At 40.3% G+C, this 15,191-nt stretch overlaps 1 protein-coding gene across 8 annotated transcripts in view; it reads right to left on the bottom strand.

The window, feature by feature from the left end:
• LOC118930278 (TBC1 domain family member 14) overlaps positions 1-15,191 on the bottom strand; it is a 220,129-nt gene that overhangs the window by 181,933 nt on the left and 23,005 nt on the right. Inside the window, exons 1-2 of one of the 8 annotated variants that reach the window (XM_057501983.1) lie at positions 3,032-3,135; positions 1,533-1,704 (exon numbers count right to left, since the gene is read on the bottom strand). The exons of the other annotated variants lie outside the window; for them this stretch is intronic. The gene's annotated coding sequence lies outside the window, so the exon portion shown is untranslated. Of the gene's footprint in view, positions 1-1,532; positions 1,705-3,031; positions 3,136-15,191 lie in introns of those variants that run through there. 8 annotated transcript variants of the gene reach the window in all.

Here is a 15,191-nt window from a genome sequence, read left to right as displayed (position 1 = left end):
CCTGGTGGAGGCCTGGGACTGGGGCAACTGCACACAGACCTGGGGATCAATTAACCTTCGGGCCTAATACCCACCTGAGCCTGGAAGTGAAAAGTGGATCAGTGAGGGGAGAGCACCTGCTGGCCCTGCTCATGCCCACAGCCCCCCAGGAGGGTTGCCACCCTGGGTCTCCAGGAATCAGGGCCCTGGGGCTTGTGACATCTATGACAAGAGTTGGGACTAGAATAACAAACTGAATTTTAAAATAAAATCATTTGATTCTTTATCCAGTATTCATGTTTTCAGTGCAATGTAATTAGCCCCAAATGATTTGTCCATTAAGGAAAAAAGAAAACAGGCCAAGTACTTAAGTTATTACATAAGTAAGCACTTTTCAACAAATAGTCAGATAAGACATGGTAATGCCACAAATTCTAAGTGAGCAATTTAATAATGAAGGAGTTTTATTGCAGGGGATGAAGGGTCACTTTGAAGAAGTTCATTCATTTTCCAAACCTCACCCTTTATTTAGCAATGTTTTAAGAAACGGTGCCATCTTTTTCTACTCTTTGTAACAACACAAAGATGATTGAAAATAACTGAAGCTCAGCTCCCATTAGTGCTCCTAGACAGCTGCTTAAGGTGCACAAGCTGTGTTTCCCACAAACTACAGGAGACATACACCATCTATAGTTCAGTCTCTTTAGTGCTCAAGTTCAACAGCCAGGGGTGCACTTAATTTAAACAGGAAGGTGTTTCTCTTTTTGTAATATACTTGGATATATTTTTAGGTTTGCTGAAAACACATAAAATCATTTCAAAAAGTATAATCTCTTTCTGACATGGTACATACACAGTATTTGTGGAATGTTTTCTCAGTTTACTTTTGTTTCAGCAAAACTGATTATACAGAACACTGGCAGTGAACAGTTATCAACTGGGCTTCTCAGGGAAAAATGTAAAGTGTGGCTCTTGTGGAGAAAAATCTGGGTAGCTGTGTTCAACTGGTATTTTCACTTGCCAAAATATTCTTTCAGTTTCTGGGCACTTCTTTTTTATGTTCAAGCTTATCATATACACTACCCCTTTATATAAAGGTTTTTAAAGTATTCTTTTTAGCTATGAGATGAGGACACCCACACAATTTCTCCACCCTGATATAATTTACCATTAGTATCTTGGTGGGGTTAATATCAGTGCTTTTTCTGTTGCATAGAATTAAACATTTTAAAAATTATTTCAATATATTAAATAATAATATATGCCTTTTATTCTGTACTTTTCAACCAAGTCATCTCAGTGTTGTTCCTGGGTCTTACTGCATTGTCCCATAGGGCAGCCACGAGTCACATGTGGCTCTTTGAATTAAAAAACAGTCCATCAGTCACAGTGGGCACATTTCAAGGGCTCAGTAGCTGGTGGCTATGTGTAGACACAGCTAGTGGCTACTGTGCAAAAAGAGCACATTTCCATCACTGCAGAAGTTCTACTGGACAATGTTAGCTCTGCTCTCCAGCAAATGACCACGTTGAGCTAAGCAAAGAAATCATTACCTCTTTTCAACAGAGTTCATATGTATGCCCCTCTTCATGGGCTCGTAGACTGCATTAGACACACTTCCTTACACCCAGATGGCATGCTAGCCACAGCCATGCTGAGATAACACAAGGTGCCCAAGAAGAACAGTTTGAAGGAATGGGAAAACATCTATTATGCTTAAGAGGTCTCAGATTTGGGAAGAAATTTGGGACAAAATGTGGGAAGAAAGGTTATTTAGTCAAAAAGTACAATATAATGAGTTAAGAGTTATAAGAAATACACATTTGATCATTCAGATGACCAAAAATATATTTCTCAGATTATATTTGGTCTTCATCCACAGCCCCTGAAAACACTTCACAGCCATAAAAGTCAAATGTGTGCCTTGTTAAGGTGATGGGGAGTCTTTTGGACCCCAGCCCAGGGTACAGGCTGGCTGCCAGGGGAACCAACCATGGGATTAGAGGTTGGGAACTCTCAGCCCCCAGCCCCCAAGCCCTGGGAGGGGAAAGGGCAGAGGGGCTGGAGGTAGAATAAGTCAATGGCCAATGATTTCGTCAATCCTGACTATGCAGTGAAACCCTCATAACAACCCGTGAGAGGAGCATCTCTTTCTCTCTCTCTTTTGCATCCTGCTTCTCCATGGGAGGGAACTTCCATACTTGGGGAACCAGAATGCTTCCATGTACGCCTGTCAGACCCCAAGCACCACAAGGACAGAAGCGCCTGTATTTGGGACCTTCCCCTACATATCTCTGCAACTGGCTGTTAACTGTATCCTTTACAGTATCCTTTATTAAACTGGTAAACGTTAAGTGTTTTCCTGAGTTCTGTGAGCCGCTCTAGCAAATTAGTTTTGCCTAAGGGGGAGGTCATGGGAACCTCCAATCTGTAGCCAGAAGGTCAGAAGCATGGGTAACAGCCTGGAGCTTGTGACCGGTGCCTGGAGTCTGGAGTGGAGGGCAGTCTTGTAGGACAGAGCCCTTAACCTGGGGAATCTGGTGCTGTCCTGGGGCAGATAGTGTCAGAATTGAGTTCTCCAACATCCTGGGTGTTCAAGAATCACTTGGTGGCATGCACAGAAAGACCCCCTCTCCCACACAGACGAATCGGGTTTGGAATCAGGTCTGGGAATGCAAAAGTAATAGGGCAGATCACACTGCAGAAACAGACAACCCTCAACTTGTGGCAGCCTAGCACAAAGGTGTCTGTCTTATTCATGCTACGTGTCCATCCTAACCTAGCAGGGATGCTCAGTGTCATCACCCAGTGTGACTCTGGGGCACAAAACGACAGTATGGCTGCCAGCCTTGAACACTGCTAGTCCAGGAGGCTGAGAAAAGGTGCGGACCCAAGTATGTACTGGCACTTTGAAAGCTTCCTCCTGGAAGAGAGCCCCTCACCTGTCATCAGTTAAATCAAGCCTGGAGGCCTTGCGTCACTGCAAGAGGGCGGGAAGGTGCACTCCCCTCACAGGCCAGGAAGAGCAGAGCAGGTACCAATAGCCGCTTACCTGGAGGGGTAAAATATGACAGGACGCAACCCTAAAGTCTGACATTGTAGAAACCAGCCTTCTGGTAAACTCAGATGGAAGATTTGAGGCACAGGTGAATTAAAACACTGCAAGAGAAAAAACAATCTATACGAGAGACTAAAGTAATAACTCAGAAAGGTTCCAGAGGCAAGAAGCTGCTGAAACATTGACACCTGAATGGCAGTGCAGTCTCTCCTGCCCGGCCCACTCTAAGCCTTCTCTGATTCCCGCAGGCCACAATGCTCTCCTCCCGCAACAGAGGGCACGGGCTGTCCCCAGCGCCCTGACCTCCGGGCAGACTGCTCTCCACCTGCCTCCTGCATGTAGGGTCCTTCCCAAATCAGGCTGAAAGTTCTTCAAGGCCAAATGGTGACACATTCCATGTACTACTTAGAATGCCTAGGCCTTGACAGGTGAGCAAAACTGTGTTCACCTAACTACTTCCCAAATCTAAATAGGGGGAGGGGGGAATAAATTCCAAAAGGAGAGATTTAGGAAATAAAAAAATACTAGCATGTTGTGGGGGAAACTCAACTCAGGCCAAGTTCTGAGCCTGGAGGCAGAGCATAACCCCTAACCTAGGAACTCCAACTCATTCCTCCACCAGCCCCACAGCTGCAGGAGGGTCTTCGTGTGCCAGGTATCACACTTGGTATGCTAGCGACACAAAAACAACAACCCTCAGGTTGGTCCTTCTGTATTTACCATCCCGTATTAGGGGTTCTGGTCTTCACCTTAGGGAACCAACTTGTACTTCCCACTGAAACCCACTGCCCTTCCTCCAATCTAGTATAGTACTTCTGCAATTTATGTCTTCACTCTAGCCATGTATTTTTAACTGGTTCTTCCTCGCTACCAATTTTCATGGTGAATTTGTTAAAGTTCTCTGAATTCAAAGGTGTGCATTACCTGCAACTGTCTTTTCATAATTCTTCACTTTGGGTGTCTATGGGATTTTCACATACACACACAAAAGCCTTTGATGCGGAAGGGGTAAAGGACATAAAAAATCGAGTAAACAGACATACAAAAGAGAATAAAGAAAGGGGATGTTTGAAGTACTAAGATTCTCACTTTTAGATTTTAAAATAATAATTCTGATTATATATATATATATAATAATAATCACCAAGATCCTAAATAATAATTTGCCTGGCGAACCAGAGAACACATACACATAACAGATAGTTACACGATACAGAAACCATGGCAGTTCTGAGTGCAGGGCATCAGTTTGGAACACAAGGTATTGCTTATTCTTATTTAGTAGGTAGTCTGGCTCCAGAATCAATCTATGGCCGCAAGAGAAAATCCATAGAGAATCTATAACTGAAACTGAACTCTATCACCAAAGATAACACTAGGGGCTAACAGCTGGTCACATACCCTGTTTAGCTTAGGTATCTGAAAAACTACGTAGAAGGGGACAATCAGACCTACCATCTCTTTCCCATCTAGAAGTGTGTCAAGTCCTAAGAAATGAGTAAGGCTTTATTTTAAGATAATATAATCAATAAAACTAGTGAGGGATGTAAGTACTTTCTATGTAAATAGGAAGAACTGCATAAAGACTAAGAAATTCCATTTTTAGGATGGAGTAAAGATGGCAGTGTAAGAGGTGAGAGAGAGAACTCCTCCTAAAACCACATATAATATGAAAATATAATTAATACAATTAATCCTGAAAGCAACAGGAAAGAAGGCTGTCCCAGACTGGATACACCTGGAGAAAAGAACAGACCTCACAGAACAGGGCACCAACACCGCTCCCCTGTGACTCTGACATTGCTCCAGAGGCTGAACAACTCCAGAGAGTAGAACTTCTGGGCACTAGAGGGCACCACATAAAAATATGAAACATCAAAGGAACCTGGTTCAAAGTAAAATCTCACAAACACCAGAAAAAGGATCAAGTGAGACAGAACTAATCAATCTTCCTGAAATAGATTTCAAAATAAAAATCATAAACATGTCACTGGAGGTACAGAAAAATATTCAAGAACTCAGTAACCAATTTAGGGTGAAGATCCAATTGTTAAGGAACACAACGGGGGGTTTTAAAAGCAGATTAGATAAGGTAGAGGAGACAATAAATGAAACAAATTAGAGAAGAGTAATACAAAGAAGCTGAAGCACAGAGAGAAAAAAGGATCTCTATGAATGAAAGAATATTGAAAGAACTGTGTGACCAATCCAAATGGAACAATACTCATATTATAGGGATACCAGAAGAAAAAGAGAGAGAAAAAGGGATAGAAAGTGTCTTTGAGGAGGTAATTGCTGAAAACTTCCCCAATCTGGGGAATGAGATAGTCTCTCAGGCCATGGAGATCCACAGATCTCCCAACACAAGGGACCCAAGGAAGACAACACCAAGACATACAATAATTAAAATGGCAAAGAACAAGGATAAGGACAGACTATTAAAAGCAGTCAGAGAGAGAAACAAGATCATATACAAAGGAAAGCCCATCAGGCTGACTTCTCAGCAGAAACCTTACAAGCCAGAAGGGTGTGGCATGATGTATTTAATGCAATGAAGCAGAAGGGCCTCAAACCAAGAATACTCTATCCAGTAAGATTATCATTTAAATTTGAAGGCGGGATTAAACAATTTCCAGATAAGCAAGAGCTGAGAGACTTTACCTACCACAAACTGTCTCTACACTGTATTCTAGAGGGACTGCTTATAGATGGACTTGGTCCTAAGGCTAAATGGCTGTCACCAAAAGTAATAAAACCACAGTAAAGAAAGTAGAACAGTTAATTACTAAGCAAATGCAAAAAATCAACTACCCTCAAAGTCAGTCAAAGGATAGACAAAGAGTACAGAATATGATACCTAACATATAAAAAATGGAGAAGGAAGAAAAAGGAGGAGAAAAAAAAGAAAAAAGAACCTTTAGATTGTGTTTGTACTAGCATACTGAGTTAAATTAGACCTTAAATAGTAAGGAAGTTACCCTTGAACCTTTGGTAACCACAAATCTAAAGCCTGTAATGGCAATAAGTACATACCTATCGATAATCACCCTTCATGTAAATGGTCTGAATGCACCAATCAAAAGACATAGAGTCACTGAAAGGTTAAAAAACAAGACCCATCTATATGCTGCCTACGAGAGACTCACTTGAAACCCAAAGACATACAAAGACTAAAAGTGAAGGGACGGAAAAACATATTTCACGAAACTAATAGGGAGAAAAAAGCAGGAGTTGCAGTACCTGTATCAGACAAAATACACTTCAAAACAAAGGAAGTCACAAGAGACAAAGGACAGTACATAATAACAAAGGGGTGAATCCAACAAGAGGATATAACCATTATAAATACATATGCACCCAATACAGGAGCACCAACATATGTGAAACGAATACTAACAGAATTAAAGGGAGAAATAAAATGCAATGCATTCATTCTAGGAGACTTCAACACTCCACTCACTCCAAAGGACAGATCAACCAGTCAGAAAATAAGTAAGGAGACAGAGGCATTGAACAACACTTTAGAGGGAATGGACCTGACAGACATCTACAAAACTCTACACCCAAAAGCAGCAGGATACACATTCTTCCCAAGTGCCCATGGAACATTTTCAAGAATAGATCAATATACTAGGCCACAAAAAGAGCCTCAGTAAATTCAAAAAGACTGAAATTGTAACAATCAGCTTCCTAGGCCACAAAGGTATGAAACTAGAAATACATTAGGTAAAGAAAACAAAAAAGCCCACAAACACATGGAGGCTTAACAGAATGTTCCTAAATAATCAATGGATCAATAACCAAATAAAAACAGAGATCAAGCAATATATGGAGACAAATGACAACAATAATTCAACAATGGAAAAATCTGTGGGACTCAGCGAAGGCAGTGCCAAGAGGGAAGTATATTGCAATCCAGGACTACCTCATGAAAGAACAATCCCACATAAACAGTCTAAACTCACAATTAATGAAACTAGAAAAAGAAGAACAATGAGGCCCAAAGTCAGTAGAAGGAGGGACATAATAACGATTAGAGCATAAATAAATAAAATCGAGAAGAATAAAACAACAGAAAGAATCAATGAAGGCAGGAGCTGGTTCTCGAGAAAATAAACAAAATAGATAAACCCCTAGCCAGATTTGTCAAGAAAAAAAGAGAGTCTACATACATAAACAGAATAAACAGAATCAGAAATGAGAAAGGAAAAATCACTATGCACCCCACAGAAATACAAAGAATTATTAGAGAATACTATGAAAAATTATATGCTAACAAACTGGATAACCTAGAAGAAATGGACAACTTTCTAGAAAAATACAACCTTCCAAGGCTGACCCAGAAAGAAACAGAAATGTGAAGAGACCAATCACTAGCAAGGAAACTGAATTGGTAATCAAAAAATTACCTAAGAACAAAAGCCCTGTACCATATGGCTTTACCGTTGAACTTTATCAAGTATTTAGTGAAGACCTAATACCTATTTTCCTTAGAGTTTTCCAAAAAGTAGAAGAGGAGAGAATACTTCCAAACTCATTCTATGAGGCCAGCATCGCCCTAATTACAAAACCAGGCTAAGACACCACAAAAAAAAGAAAATTACAGACCAATATACCTGATGAACGTAGACGCAAAAACACTCAACAAAATATTAGCAAACCAAATTCAAAAATACATCAAAAAGATCATCCATCATGATCAAGTAGGATTTATTCCAGGGATGCAAGGATGGTACAATATTAGAAAATCCATCAACATCATCCACCACATAAACAAAAAGAAGGACAAAAACCACATGATCATCTCCATAGATGCCAAAAAAGCATTCAACAAAATTTGACACCTATTCATGATAAAAACTCTCAACAAAATGGGTAGAGAGGGCAAGTACCTCAACATAATAAAGGCCATATATGACAAACCCACAGCCAATATCATACTTAACAAAGAGAAGCTGAATGCCTTTCCTTTAAGATCAGGAACAAGACAAGCATGTCCACTCTCTCCACATAGTTCTGGAGGTCCTCGCCACGGCAATCAAACAAAGAAATAAAAGGCATCCAGACTGGTAAGGAAGAAGCTAAACTGTCCCTGTTTGCAGATGACATGATATTGTACATAAAAAACCCTAAAGAATCCACTCCAAAACTACTAGGTCTATTATCTGAATTCAGCAAAGTTGCAGGATACAAAATTAATACACAGAAATCTGTTGCATTCCTATACATTAATGATGAACTAGCAGAAAGAGAAATCAGGAAAACAATTCCATTCACAGTTGCATCAAAAAGAATAAAATACCTAGGAATACACCTATCCAAGGAAGTGAAAGACCTATACTCTGAAAACTACAAGACACTCATGAGAGAAATTAATGAAGATACCAATAAATGGAAACACATCCCATGCTCATGATAGGAAGAATTATAGTCAAAATGGCCATCTGCCTAAAGCAATCTACAGATTCAATGCAATTCCTATCAAAATAAGTACAGCGTTCTTCAACGAACTAGAGCAAATAGTTCTAAAATTCATATAGAACCACAAAAGACCCCGAACAGCCAAAGCAATCCTGAGAGGAAGAATAAAGCTGGGGGAATTATGCTCCCTGACTTCAGGTTCTACTACAAAGCCACAGTAATCAAGACAATCTGGTACTGGCACAAGAACAGACCCATAGACCGTGGAACAGAACAGAGAGTCCAGATATTAACCCAAGTGTATATGATCATTAATATATGATAAAGGAGTCATGGATATACAATGGGGAAATGACAGCCTCTTCAACAACTGGTGTTGGCATACCTGGACAGATACCTGCAAGAGAATGAAACTGGATTATTGTCTATCCCCATACACAAAAGTAAACTTGAAATGGATCAAAGACCTGAATGTAAGTCATGAAACCATAAAACTCTTAGAGGACAACATAGGCAAAAATCTACATGAGCAACTTTTTCCTGAACACCTCTCCTTGAGCAAGGGAAACAAAAGCAAAAATAAACACATGGGTCTACATCAAAGTAAAAAGCTTCTGTACAGCAAAGGAAACCATCAACAGAACAAAAAGGCATCCTACAGTATGGGAGCATATATTTGTAAATGACATATCCGACAAGGGGTTAACATCCACTACATATAATAAAGAACTCACATGCATCAACAACCAAAAAGCAAATAACCCAATTAAAAAATGGGCAGAGGATATGAACAGACAGTTCTCCAAAGAAGAAATTCAGATGGCCAATAGGCATATGAAAAGATATTCCACATCACTAATTATCAGGGAAATGCAAATAAAAACCACAATGAGATATCATCTTACACCAGTGAGGATGGCCAGTATTGAAAAGACTAAGAGTAACAAATGTTGGTGAGGATGCGGAGACAGGGGAACGCTTCTACACCGCTGGTGGGAATGTAAGCTAGTTCAACAATCGTGGAAAGCAGTGTGGAGGTTCCTCAAAAAACTAAAAATAGAAATACCATTTGACCGGGAATTCCACTCCTTGGAATTTACCCAAAGAATTTAATTTCTCAGATTCAAAAAGACTTATGCACCCCTATGTTTATCGCAGCACTATTTACAATAGCCAAGATATGGAAGCAACTTAAGTGTCCATCGGTAGATGAACAGATAAAGAAGATGTGGTACATATACACAATGGAATACTATTCAGCCATAAGAAAGAAACAAATCCTACCATTTGCAACAACATGGATGGAGCTGGAGGATATTATGCTCAGTGAAAACAGCCAGGGGGAGAAAGACAAGTACCAAACAATTTCCCTCATTTGTGGAGTATAACAATGCAGTAAAACTGAAGGAACAAAACAGCAACAGACTCATGACTCCAAGAAGGGACTAGTGGTTACCAAAGGGGAGGGGCGGGGAGGGCGGGTGGGGAGGGAGGGAGAAGGGGATTCAGGGGTATTATGATTGGCACACATAGTGTGGGTGGGCTCATGGGGAAGACAGTGTAGCAAAGAGAAGGCAAATAATGACTCTGTGGCATCTTACTACACTGTTGAGAAGTGACTGCAATGGGGTGTGGGGGGGACACGATAACATGGGTGAATGTAGTAACCACATTGTTTTTTCATGTGAAACCTTCATAAGAGTGTATATCAATAATACCTTAATTTAAAAAGTGTGCATCAATAATACCTTAATAAAAAGTTAATGTTCTCCACTTAAAAGATAAATAGTTATTAACAGAAAAAAAAAAAAAAGAAATTTCATTTTTCCTAGCCAGGTTATCAGAAATAAGTGATTGGTATATATTCTCCAGTAACAACAAAAAAGAATTATTTTCATAACTGTAGGATTGTTCTTATTAAGACTACTTACTACTTGATAGGAACTAGCAAATGTTTTAATTGTGAGTATGTAACAGACCGGGTTAATCTCTGCGTATAAAAAATAAGGAAGAGAAATGAAGAACCAACTATATGATAAAGTATAGGTGGAAGCACTCAGTTGTACATAGAATCAGAAATACAAAACAGACTTCCATTAAAGTAAAACAAATTAACTAGATCAGTTGTGTAATGAGTTGTAAAAAAGGGAGGAGTTTTCTGTCCAGCCTGGATAAGTTCTCCTCTACTGACTATGCTGTCATCAAATGCTTATACAGAAGAGGAAGTCTGAATCAGTCTCTAGGTTCTGATAGTTCTTAACTCGATCAGCCTTTATGTTCTTACAGTTTTAACTCTGTCAGCCTCTATGTTCTTATGGTTTCAATTGGATTTATTAAAGAGATGAACTGCTTACGTAAAGTAACACAGTTATGTTTCTAATTTGATTGGCAATTACTTCCAGATTTATACTCATCTATGAACATCTCTGGTTTGGAAAAGTTGGACTGATTTCCACAGATTAAAATTTCTTTGCAAGCTATCACATTACAATAATCAATGAGGTGTTTAATTCATCTAGACCTATTAGATGCCAGAATCTTCAGCAGTTATACAAAACGGCAGCTTTTTTTGCCTTCAGAAAGGTCCTATGAAGACTTACAAAAATGCCTTTTGTCCCTAGAAGGGGCAACTTCATGTCAGGCAGTTTACAGGATGAAAAAACAAGGTTACAGCCATTTGGGTGAAGAGGGGTCAGGGACAGCACACTCCTACATCTGAAAGAAACTGTCCTCTTGCAAAAGGTAACAAAAAAAATCACTACACAAAATCCAAAATCAAAACAAAGTTCATTATTATAAAATTCTAAAAGCTTTTAGAAAAATTGTTGGAAAACTGATGAAACAACTAAATTATAGAAATTTTAAAACCTCAAAGAGAAATTGAAACTCATCTTCACTCTAGGAAATGCAAATTTTCAAAAGCTTACCAAGTTTATTTAGAAACAAAAAATTAAGTTATGTAGATTTTTAGAATTTTTGAAAAGCTCTACCAAAATTTACAAGAGCTCTACCGTGATGAAACCCATTTTGTCAAGGATGAAACATTTTCTCAAATAAAATGCTACCTCACTGTGTACTAACATTTTTCAAAATGATACTGCAGGCTTGCCAAAATGTCTGCATAATAATTATACAGCTTTCATCTACTAATCTCAAAACTACAAAGTGATGTATCTTCTGAGTTTCAATGCATGGGGGAAAAAAAGTCTGAAATTCTGCAACTCACTAGGTAAAGCAGTGGTTCAATTTTTTTAAGTTACTATAAAAAGCCATAAACTAAGCAATACATATTACAGTTCTCCAAAATGAAATTAGTTAATAAGCGATACCTAGGGAATGTTTTAACATCTGTCAATGAGAAATATCTAATTCAATATAAAAATTTTATATGGATTATCTGACTCTTATCCTACTAGTTAGAAATTTTAAAGGATCAGAAAAAAATTGATTTTGCAAAACGATATAATTTGAGAACTCAGAATAGGTTCAAATTACAAGTTTTCATTTTTCATCCATTAATTATATACTTCAAAAATTAAATCAAGTCTTTAGATGTGACTCTTAAAATAACTATAGTTATAGTTATAGCCCCTTGGAAGCTATTTTAAATGAACAGTTCATCACTTAAAAGATAACCAAGGGGGTGGAGCCAAGATGGCGGTGTGAGTAGTTCAGTGGAAATCTCCTCCTAAAAACATATATATTTATGAAAATATAATAAATACAACTATTCCTAAAAGAGACACTAGTGGATACAGTACAACAGCCAGGATACATCTACATCTGCGAGAACTCAACATCACACGAAGGGGGTAAGATACAAGCCGTGGCGAGGCGCAACCCAAACACCCCCCCACCCCAGAACCCAGCGGGAAGAAAGGAGTTGGAATAGGGAGGCAGTGAAAGCCCAGGACTGCTAAACAACCATCTCTAGAAATCCGAACCCAGAGCGCAGACACAAGGTGCACGGGGTGCTGGATATTAGAGAAATGGAAAAGCAAAACCTGTGAGCAGGTCCCCGCAACCAGAGCCCCGGAGACAAAAGAAAAGCGAGTGCAAGTCTTAAACAGTCAGGGACCCCACAGCTGGACAAAGTCGTCCCGGCACGCTTAGCCAGCAGCTGGGAATCCCAGGGAACTTTAGGCGCCCTAAACCACTGGGCAGCAGCGCAGCTCTGAAGCCCCTCATGGCACTAAGCAGCCTGCCGGTCGTTCCCCCAACTGGTGCAGACCCTGACACACCAGCCCAGTAGTGGGAGAGTGGCAGTGTGCACCGGGGGCAGTGGCGCCAGAGGTGACCAGGAGCAGCTCGCGAGCACCGGCGACTGCAGTGCCAGAGGGGCCCGGGAGAGGTTTGCATGAGCCTGCAGTGGCAGCGACCGAGCGGACCGGGAGTGGCCCACATGTGCCGGTGACCGTGGAGCCAGAGGGGCCTGGGAGAGGTCCGCGTGAGCCCGTGGCGGCGGCAACAGAGCGGCCCGGGACCGGAATCCCAGCCCGACGCACAGCCACCTGGGCCAGACCCAAAGGCTGCTGCTGGCAACAGCTGCATGGCAGGGGCGCCGCTATCGCGAAGGAGCGCACCTGGCATGCCTGCCACTCCCCGCAGGGCTCTGCACTGCTCTGATGGAGACCCCACCCACAGCAGCTTAGGGGACTAACCCGGTGGCTGCTCCAGGAGTGCGGGTAACCGACACAGGCAGCAGAGAAGGGCAAGGCATCCAGCAAGCAGGAAAGGACTTTCTTCTCCCAGCTGACACACCCACAACCTGCCTACAGCCACCACTATCACCATGAAAAGGCAGAAAAATTTAGTCCAGTCCAAAATACTCCAGACAACACCTGAGAGAGGATCTGCAGAGACAGACCTAACCAGTCTCCCTGAAAAAGAATTCAAAATAAAAATCATAAACATGCTGATGGATCTACAGAGAAATATGCAAGAGCTAAAGGAGCAAGTACAGAGGGAGACTACAGAAATAAAACAATGTCTGGAAGGACTTAAAAGCAGAATGCATGGGATGCAAGAGGCCGTTAATGGACTAGAAACCAGAGAACAGGAATGCATAGAAGCTGACGCACAGAGAGATAAAAATATCTCCAGAAATGAAACAATATTAAGAGAACTGTGTGACCATATCTAAAAGGAACAACATCCGCATTATAGGGGTACCAGAAGAAGAAGAGAGAAAAACGGATAGAAAGTGTCTTTGAAGAAATAATTGCTGAGAACTTCCTCAAAATGGGGGAGGAAATAGTCGCTCAGACCACAGAAGCACACAGAACTCCCAACAAAAGGGATCCAAAGAGGACAACACCAAGACACATAATAATTAAAATGGCAAAGACTAAAGACAAGGACAGAGTATTAAAGGCAGCCAGAGAAAGAAAAAAGGTCACCTACAAAGGAAAACCCATCAGACTATCATCACACTTCTCAACAGAAACCTTACAGGCCAGAAGAGAATGGCATGATATATTTAATGCAATGAAACAGAAGGGCCTTGAACCAAGGATACTGTATCCAGCACAGTTATCATTTAAATATGAAGGAGGGATTAAACAATTCCCAGACAAGCAAAAGCTGAGGGAATTTGCCTCCCACAAACCACCTCTACAGGGTATGTTAGAGGGACTGCTCTAGATGGGAGCACTCCTAAGGCTAAATAGATGTCACCAGAGAAAATAAAATCACAGCAAAGAAAGCAGACCAACCAAATACTATCTAAAGGCAAAAAATAAAATCAACAACCCACAAAAGCAGTCAAAGAAAACACAAAAGAACACAGAATAAAACACCCAACATATAAAGAATGCAGGAGGAGGAATAAGAAGGGAGAGAAATAAAGAATCATCAGACAGTGTTTATAATAGTTCGATAAGCGAGTTAAGTTAGACAGTAAGGCAGTAAAGAAGCTAACCTTGAACCTTTGGTAACCACAAACTTAAAGCCTGCAATGGCAATAAGTACATATCTTTCAATAATCACCCAAAATGTAAATGGACTGAATGCACCAATCAAAAGACACAGAGTAACAGAATGGATAAAAAAGCAAGACCCATCTATATGCTGCTTACAAGAGACTCACTTCAAACCCAAAGACATGCACAGATTAAAAGTCAAGGGATGGAAAAAGGTATCTCATGCAAACAACAGGGAGAAAAAAGGAGGTGTTGCAGTACTAGTATCAGACAAAATAGACTTCAAAACAAAGAAAGTAACAAGAGATAAAGAAGGACATTACATAGTGATAAGGGGTCAGTCCAACAAGAGGATATAACCATTATAAATATATATGCACCCAACACAGGAGCACCAGCATATGTGAAACAAATACTAACAGAATTAAAGGAGGAAACAGAATGCAATGCATTCATTTTGGGAGACTTCAACACACCACTCACTCCAAAGGACAGATCCACCAGACAGAAAATAAGTAAGGACACAGAGGCACTGAACAACACACTAGAACAGATGGACCTAATAGACATCTATAGAACTCTACACCCAAAAGCAACAGGATACACATTCTTCTCAACTGCACATGGAACGTTCTCCAGAACAGACCACATAGTATGCCACAAAAAGAGCCTCAGTAAATTCAAAAAGATTGAAATCCTACCAACCAACTCTTCAGACCACAAAGGTATAAAACTAGAAATAAATTGTACAAAGAAAGCAAAAAGGCTCACAAACACATGGAGGCTTAACAACATGCTCCTAAATAATCAAT

This window comes from Manis pentadactyla, chromosome 5 (assembly GCF_030020395.1).
Source record: "Manis pentadactyla isolate mManPen7 chromosome 5, mManPen7.hap1, whole genome shotgun sequence".
Lineage (NCBI taxonomy): Eukaryota > Metazoa > Chordata > Mammalia > Pholidota > Manidae > Manis > Manis pentadactyla.
Note: the sequence above shows the minus strand (reverse complement) of the source record. Positions and strands in the feature narration are given on the sequence as shown.